Genomic DNA, 9,149 nt, shown 5'->3' with positions numbered 1-9,149 from the left:
CGCCCGCCTCCCCCCAAACTTTACTTGCAAGTTTCCCCGCAAAAAGCTCTCCACGCCTACTCTTATTTTTAAAGAGCGCTATTCTTCTTTAGTTAGGTAGTTCTCCCCCCTCTATGAGACCATAAGACCCCGGTGGAATCGAAGGCCCGCTTACTAATAGGCAAGAGGGGACCCTTTCTCGCCCAGCCCTACCTACATCAGTGAAGCTGGAACCAAGGAAGACAATGTTCAACACACATGAGACAAAATGAAGGTATGGGACGGCCAGTTCACCACGGAAAGCGAATTCGATCCTTTAGTAGTCTTCTTTGTTCTAAAAATGCACAGTGGAAAGGGATGCTAGTCGGCTTTGGCGAAGTTGTAGGCCCCAATAAATCAGATCAAGAGTGATTCCTCATCTATCCTGTTAAGGGCCAAGTCGAAGGCTCGAGTATAGATTCCCTATGCTCATGTGAACGGCCGGCCCGTAGATCTAAAAGGATCCTCCATAGGCCTGACCGGAAAGTATGTTTGTCCACGAAAAAAAACTCGTTCATGAGACCTCGAATTCCCACCCCCTCTTGAGTCACCCTTATCTAAAAAAAAGGACGGAGTCTATCTAGATCATAGGATCACTGTATTCAGAGGTCAATTCTCTTTCTTTGACCTCCCACCATTCACGACATCCCTTGCTTCTCGCAAGAATGGCTCCTCGGTGGAGGAGTAGAAGCGCTGGTCCCCTTCGGTCAAGTGCTTGTGCGTGCTCTTACCTACCGTAGGACCTCCGTCCCCGAAGCGAAGAAGGAGGAGCAGGAACAACAGGTTGTCCTCTCTTGGCCCAGTAGTTCCGCAACTACTACCGTGGTTGTTGACAATGGGGATCCCCCATTCCAAAAGGTAACGGGGCCGGCCCTTAGGTCCAAAGTTGTATGCCACTGCTGTGGTGCCGATAGATTCACTACTGAAGCCCCATTATCGGACATTGCAGGCTTAGCATCTATTTTTCGTATATCGCTCCACCACACCGAGAAGAGGTATGTGTACCTCCAGCAATAACAAGAATGGAACCATAGGCTCCTATGATGGGAGCATTTCGGGGTATAGGTCTAACCACCTCAACTCCCCGTTTCTGGCATGCTATAGTTCTTTTAGTCTCTCGACGACGGGAGTGGGAGATGACCGGTAAGCCAGATGCTTCGCGAACCACCGGTACATTTCGTTGCACTTAAATCACCCTCGTTAAGAGGCACACTCCGATACCATTGATGTCCAATAGCTTTGATAGTAATGGCTGGATCTACTAATACCCCGTCCATTGAGTATAACAGAGAAAACGATGGTATAGCAATGAACAATGGAATGACACTAGGAAAAATGGTCCGAATAATTTCGATAGTAGTTCCATGAACAATCCTTTGTGGGATTGGATTAGTTTGCTCGTTGAAATGCCATAAAGCGCGAACCAACATCCGTGATACGAAAACCAAAATCAGAATGAGGAAGAAAAAGATATCGTGATGTAAGTCAATGATTCCTTGCATCATAGGTGTTGCTGCGTCTTGAGATCCTAATTGCCATGGTTCCGCAGCATCACAAAGAGCGATTGTGAGGAATCGACATTCTAATGAACGAAGAATCATTGGAATTTCCCATCTTTTTCAGCTCTGCTCCCAAAACAAAAGAGAAAGGAGACTGATCTTGACGTCGGCGTTGGTTTTTCCAACGAAAAACAAATTCGAACTTCCATGAAAAAACCAAATGCTAGTTGCCATTTTATGTAACGCATACACTTCCGCGTCCCATCGACTTTGGCCAATGAGATTACTATACGCGTTTTCAGAGGAACTTGAAAAGTGAAATAGATTCAGCACCACCATTGGGCGGGGAACAACTACTCCTTTTTTCTTTCCTCAATCGTTCCTCCTCAAACAAAAGTATTCCGTTCCCATTGCTAAGGGGCTTTGAACACCTCGGGTGCGCGCTCGGATGGTTCACGGCAATTCAAGGTAGTTTCTACTAATAGCTCAGGGGCCTGTATCGATAAGAGAAATGGCATCATGCCTTCTTCCGTAGCCTGAACTATCCAACTGGACTCCGGCTATGCGGATTGCTTTCTTCATTTCAGTTGGGTAATTCGACCGTCCACCTTCCATACAACTTGAGTTGGCTTTGATCGATTGCTTGGTGTCACGCTATTTACTACTACGGTTAGCTAAATTCGTTTATGACACCGATTCATTTCTAGTTGATCCATTTTGTAAGGTCGTTCAGAAGCAAAGGCCTACTACTCTACTATACAAGACAAGTAAGCTGGTCAAGTCAAAAGAAGGTTCCTGACTATCTAGTAAATGAGTGCACGAAGAAAGGGAATGGCATGTTCACAAACTGGTACTTTTCTCCCTGGTAGGTATGTTTTACAATAGGCATGTGCCATGAAGCAAGAAAAGGAACAAGTCAAAGCAGAAAGAAAGCCCACGGAAAGGAGCGGGCACAAGGAAGGGATGGGGAGTTTTTGAAGTTTGAGAGATAGTGAGGAAGAATCCAAGGAACGATCGAATTCAGTGATGGATGGGAATCGTGACACTTCATCGGTACATTCTTATCTACCTCTCCGGAATGAAAACTCTACTGCTAATGGATTTAGAAAAAGTAGAGCGAATAGCTGCCCAATCAAAGTCTTCTCTCTGACTTATCGAGTTTGAGGAAGGATGGGGATTGAGTACGGATAGGGTAGTAGTTACCATCCAGCCTGTGTCAGTTTACTGCCATCCAGAAGCTGTAATTGCTTAGCCAATTGCATAAGCATCCGGAGTTGCACCAGTTAGATAGGAGAAAATGGAATAGGAAACAGGAGTCTTTCCTGCCTGGCCTCTGTCTTCGAGCAAGTTCGAGTTATCGTTGGAGTACTTGGAGTACTAAGCGATTTCAGTATGGGAAGTTTACTATCGGTTCTTTCATATGCTAACTTTGCCAATGCCCTTCCTTAGCAACTACGGGGTCTTCGGCATAAGGGGAGTGCATTCATGTGATATGATATTGGTCTAGTTTAGGCTGCTTGAACTTTCTCTCTGTTCATTGATTCATTGGCTATCAGAGATAAAAGGAATCCAGGACAGTCATCAGTCACACAACCTCTTCTTGTAATGCCTCTGGAATTGCAGCTTACTCCCCTTCTTGAGTGATTCCTGTTGATGGAAGATAGGCTAATTTAGGGTTAGCCTAATAGCTCATCATTCCTCACTCTATTCTTTCAATTATAGTAATAAACTGGACCTATCAGATCCAATGAACTACTATATTTAGGACAAGCCCAACACTACTACTATTAGAACATGCCGGGTAGGTGGTATCTCCCAAAGTGAAAGGAAATATGACCTCATAGAAGCAGCCGCCAGGCCAGCCGGAAATTTACTAAGTCTGGTTTGAAATGACAATTCGTAAGTAGAGTCACACACGTTAGACGACAATATGCTCTAGTCTTTCAATTCTAGCAATGATATCCACTGTGCTATTCAAAGGTATTTGAGTGGAATGAACTCATCTTAGCCTGGTGTCGGGGAATTGATGAAACGAGCCATTCCTTTAGGCGCAGGGGCAAGTGAAAGAGATGGACAGAGACTAGGGAGGAAGATGGAACGAAAGAGATGGAGAGAGGCGAGAGAGATTGAGTGGAGGGGTCGAATCGCAAGAAACGATTGGAGCGGATAGATCAATCGAAGACGAGATAATCGGGGATAAGGATCGAAGGAGGATAATTGCCAAACTAAAGTGAATGGTGGGATATACCTGAAAAGCCAAAAGCCTAAATCAGTTCTATTCAAAGGAAAGAAAATAATCTCTCACTTATCTTATGCTTTCCTAGCTATCAAACCGCGAACGAAAGAATTGATCTTGCTGGATTGAAGTGAAGTACTTGCTTATGCCATTCACCTAGAGTTTTCTAGAAATACTTTCCATTGATTTCAGGGCCCTGTCTTGCTTATTGTTTCAGTGGGATAGGAGCACTACTTGCTTTGTCTTTACTGGCATTGCTTGAATATAGGCTCATAGAATATTCTTTCGGCATGCAAACAATCAAGTATAGTAGGTCAAGCCTGCTAGTAGATAGAAAGATAAAGCAGCCTATCAAGTACTTATCTATGCCGGCAAGTAATATAGTATGAAGTAGTTTTGCAAAGAAGCTTGTTCTTTCGGAGTAGATTGGCACTACGGCACTAAGGGTACACTACTAGCTTTTGATATGTAGTTTTTCATAAACAGAAGAAAGAGTCAAAGATTTGATGTGACGAGGAATCTTGAAACATTTTGCAAAATTTTGGGAACTAAACAGCACCATAGATTATTACTGCTGACTAATTTAACGTGAGAGAAAAATACTGTGCTGTAAATTTATGATCGACCAAGCGAACAGGCTACGCCACGCGGGCACCGAGGGCGGCGTGGGTAAAAAGGTCGCTCACGCCTCCCTTTCGTCTTCGGCTCCGTCCTGACCGCTGCACGAGGTAGGACGCCAGGGCTCTTCCTGTCCTCTTTTTCTCTTCGTTTCACCGTCCGTCGGTCGTGCCTCACCGTCTGCTTCTCCGCGTCGCCACGTGCCTACCTGCGCGGCGCCTGGCCTTTGCAGGTGCTTAGGGGGCCAGGTCTGGTGTCCGCCTGCGGTGCGCTGGTGCTGGACCAGCTGAGGAACTCGGAGGAACTGCGCCAGACCTGCAGCGGGAGCTGCACCCGCCTCTTCGTCCCTGCATTGGGCTGGTATGGTTCTTGAACAGCGCCGGTGTCGCATTTGTCGTTCCATATATGCGCCTGACATTTTGGTGGTTTCTTATGCTTTCCTTATATTTTTGGGTTCCTGTCTTTCCTCGCCGTGGACGCGCATCCATTGGTGGTGTTTCATTTCATTGACGTGGCTTCTTCTCACACATGCTTCCCTCTCTCCTGTCCTTCTCTCTCTCTCACTTTCCTCTCCTCCGTTGCGGCCATGAGCAGTAAGCTGGCCGGCGTGCGCTCCGGTAGCTCCGTGGCTAGAGGCCTAGAGCGCATGCGCTGGAGTCAAAGGTCCCATCCGCCACGCAAGCCACGACGACATGGATAAAGACGCCGCAAATGCCTCCGAGGTGAGTCACCCTGGCCTATCCTCGTCCTCGCTTTTTATTCCTTTTCTCCGTCCGTAGATTGCGCCTTCCTGATGGCCTACCTCTCCGTGCGTGGTTTCTAGGTGCTGAAGGGGGCTCAAGGGGCGCTACATCTGTGGTGTGGAGAGGAGCTGCAGTGGACCTGCGCCGGACCTGCAGAGGAGCTGTGCCGGACCTGCAGCGGAACTGTGGCCTACCCCTCCTGCTGTCTGCATTTGCGCCGATATGGTTCTTCGACAACGACAGTGTTACATTTGCTAGCTCGTGATGAGATTGCCGTTCCATAAACTTGCCTGGCATTTTTATGAAATTTCCTTTCTTTTTTGGCCTTGTTTTTCTTGCTTGTCCACTTAGTAAAGCTGACGAAGTTTCCTGGTTTAGGTGAGTTGTTTGGCTTGCTTTGTTCCCTTGGGCCCCATATAACTGAAGCTTTTAGTTCATACAAAAGAAAAGAGAATTAAGATGCCGATGCTCGATTTTCAACATTATGAATGTATGTGATATCTATAAAAATTAGTAAAATTAGGTGGAAGATTATGGCTCTATGTTTAGCTTACCATTCAGCCGTACATGTTTCCCAGATTTATAATCCGACCATGACTGAAATAGATGAATGAAAAGATTAGGATTCTCAGTTGCTTCGGCTGGTTAGACTGTATCCAACCAGGAACACGACACCCATTCCAGGTTTTGGGTTATGCACAGGAAAGGGTCACACATCCGTAACTCAGCCCTTTCCAACAGCGACGGAAAAGCAGAGCCCCATCCCGAAGCGGAGGACGACCGCACGGCCGAGGACGCCGCCGAGCTGCCTACCTCGCCCGCGATCCGTATCCCGAAGCGGAGGACAACCGCCTGGCCCAGGACTCCGCTGAGCTGCGGTCCCATGCGCCTCCCCCCGGTCCTCATCCCTCCGCGGCGGAGAAGACGAAGATGAGTCCCCGACGGCGAAGTACTTGGCGGCCGGCGGCGGGGGATCCGAGTCCGACGGCGAAGTACTCTGCGCAGCTCCTCCAGCCTCACGAGCTGTGTCGCGTGCCACTCCAGCAGCGCTGCCTCGACCGCCGCGGCCGGCACCGACGCTTCCTCCGACGCGGCGGCGAGCGGGCCACCTCGGCGGTATGGAGGCGTGCACGGGTGAGAGGCGGAGGCGTTTACGGGCGGGCCACCATCGTTTGGGCTGGTACGCAAAATGGGTCATGTGTTTGGGTCACCTGTTGGAGGGTGTTTTTGGTAGGCAAAGCACTGTGAGGGACGTATTTTGGGTTAGGATCTTACTGTTGGAGACAGTCTTAGGTACTGTAAATTGGGTTCAAGTTAGTTTTTGTTTGTTGTAGTGGGGAATAGTTACATTGGATGGATTTGGTTATTTTTATGCCAATAATATTTATTTTATACTATTGTTTGTCCCCAGACCCCGCACAGAGCGGGAGCTCTCTGCACTGGGTATGCCCTTTTTATTTATTGTTAGCTTACTCCTAGATTAGCTACATCTTCTGGTTTACTGTGTACAGAGGACCTGCATTTCATATGAAGGTTTATCAGTTGTTTTTATTTTCTTTATATAACCTGACATGTTTGCTATCTTCTGTAAGCTTCAAGAGTAATTATCAGTACGTAGTGTAGCTCAGCTTTTTTGCCACTGCTATTTGTGATAATAAGTCTCCATTTGCAGGACCATCAGCTTTACTGATTGGCTATATACTGGCTAGAGAATCCTATGACAAGGAAACAAAAGATTTTTTGGACTAAATTACCTTGAAAACGAAGAAACTGGTGAAAATTGATGACCAATGATGCACATGTTTCTCAACTCAAAGAAGACCTTTTCAGCTCTAGCTCATGGTCCATGCTGTTTGAAGATAAGGCGACTAAACTGAAGAACAGCATAAAGGCAAGAGATGCAGCACTCCTTGGCTTCCTGACCACCTTTGATTCAGTCTGTCAGGAAAGTTCGACCGCCATTCCACTGCTTGTTGTCGCTGAAAACCACCTAAAAATCCCTTCTGTTGCCAGCAAGCCAGATGCTGCATCGATTCTCTGCAGGCTATCGGTCCTTGGTGAACCTCCGTAGTGAGCTGTTGTCTCTTCTTGAAGATCTAGTCTTGGACAGCGCCATGCTTCCCAAACAAAAGCAGACTTCGGCCAAGAGAACAGATGCCCCAGCGGACTGTTGAATAGTGTTGCTCATCTGCGCCCTTCTTTTGTTGCCAAGCTATGTATTTTTCTTCTCTTTTGTTACTGCTCCCCTGGAGAAATGGCTGTATGCCAAGCAACCATGTACGGAGTACTGTGTGCCGTGCAACTGCTATCTTATGCAAGTCTGTTCTTTAGACTACATCTATGAGTATTTTATTTCCCATGAAAGATGTCTTATCTCTGTTTCAAAAAAAAAAAAAAAAACACCGTTGTTTACATGCTTTCTATGACAAGGTTATTCCATTTGCCAGATAGAACCAATGTCATCACTCGCGCGCATGGGCGCGTGCAAGTCACTAGTAAGATAAAACTGGAGGGTACAGAGAGCCACCTAGCAACAACAGAACCACGAATGAAGAAATGCTAACCGACTGATAAATTCAAGCATGAAAAACTGATACAGCCTCATTTGTCGGATACAGAACAAATAAGCCTCCAATAACCAGGAAGCAATAACAGGTTAACACTTTCTTTTGGAATACTGTTACAACCTCGTCTCGAACAGCTGAGTCTAAATATGCATGGTTTTTTTTACTTCATTTAGGCCTAATTAACCGGGAAGCAATAACAGGTTAACACTTTCTTTTGGAATACTGTTACAAAATAAGCCTAATTAAGCCATCATTAGCGAATTTTTACTGTAGCACAATATTGTCTAATCATGGATTAATTAAGCTCAAAAACCTCGTCTCGAACAGCTGAGTCTAAATATGCATGGTTTTTTTTACTTCATTTAGGCCTCCATGCATGAGTCGAAACATCTATGTGATGGGTGAAATATTTTGGTGAAGTGGAACTAAACAGGGTCTAAATTCAATAGATTGATGTTGCCCAACAATAGATTGATGTTGGGTAAATTATTGTTGGGCAACATCAATATATTGAATTTAGGCCCAGTTCCATTTCACCAAAATATTTCACCCATCACATAGATGTTTCGACTCATGCATGGAGGCCTAAATGAAGTAAAAAAAAAAAACTCAAGCATATTTAGACTCAGCTGTTCGAGACGAGATTTTTGAGCTTAATTAATCCATGATTAGACAATGTTGTGCTACAGTAAACTTCGCTAATGACGGCTTAATTAGGCTTAAAATGTTCGTCTCGAAAAGTTATCTGCACCCGTGTAATTAGTTTTTCAATTAGTATTAGAAAAAGCCTCCCGACATCCCATAAACGAAACACAAAATTATTTTCCCCACCAACTAAACAGACCCTTACATAACTTCATCTCTGGAGACAAGCATGAGATCATCAAGAAAAAAAAATTCTACGGTGGCTAAGTCTGCCAGGCTAGTGCGCCACGGTGGCAAAACCACCCCTAAAACCAGCGCAGGGGATAACTTAAACGGTTTTGGATAGTTGAGGGTGTTATTTAGACGGTTTTAAACTTCAGGGTGTGAATCAACTGGAGTGCTAAAGGTTAGGGTGTGTTTTAGACTTTTTCCTATGGAAAAAATATCAGAAGCATCCAGCCACTAAAGAGGTAACACCAGCATTCATATTTGGACCAGAGCCATTAGAAAGATGCAGAAATTCCCCCCAACAGAGTGATTGTAAAAACACAATGTTCAATGGTAGTAGTCCAAAGATTAACCTAACATAATCTACAACCGTACGTACCTGCTATCTGATGGTGGCCTCTGACTCTCTGTCTCTCTCTCTGAGTCTGAGTCCATGACACACAGCACATGGAAACCCCAAACCAGAACGGCCAGCAGCCTGTTCGCTTGCTTGTAAACGATCGTAAATTTCCAGCCGGAAACAGTGTTTTTCTCTCACACCAAACCAGCCAGCAGTAAATAATCCACGATACGATACGGCCTCCCGAACAGGCCG

At 45.7% G+C, this 9,149-nt stretch overlaps 1 long non-coding RNA gene across 3 annotated transcripts; it reads left to right on the top strand.

The window, feature by feature from the left end:
- Positions 1 to 4,397: 4,397 nt before the first annotated feature.
- Positions 4,398 to 7,460, top strand: LOC136508035 (uncharacterized). Of its 3 annotated transcripts, none has more exons than XR_010771837.1 (4): positions 4,398 to 4,481; positions 4,604 to 4,731; positions 4,966 to 5,093; positions 5,195 to 7,460. It is a non-coding gene; the product is annotated as an uncharacterized lncRNA (long non-coding RNA). The 3 variants fall into 3 exon arrangements; XR_010771836.1 differs by lacking the exon at positions 4,398 to 4,481 and having other exon boundaries at positions 4,554 to 4,731; positions 5,195 to 6,294; positions 6,787 to 7,460; XR_010771835.1 differs by lacking the exon at positions 4,398 to 4,481 and having other exon boundaries at positions 4,563 to 4,731.
- The last annotated feature ends 1,689 nt before the right edge of the window (positions 7,461 to 9,149 follow it).

This window comes from Miscanthus floridulus, chromosome 15, assembly GCF_019320115.1.
Source record: "Miscanthus floridulus cultivar M001 chromosome 15, ASM1932011v1, whole genome shotgun sequence".
NCBI classification, from domain to species: Eukaryota; Viridiplantae; Streptophyta; class Magnoliopsida; order Poales; family Poaceae; genus Miscanthus; species Miscanthus floridulus.
This window is presented reverse-complemented; position numbering and strand designations above follow the sequence as displayed.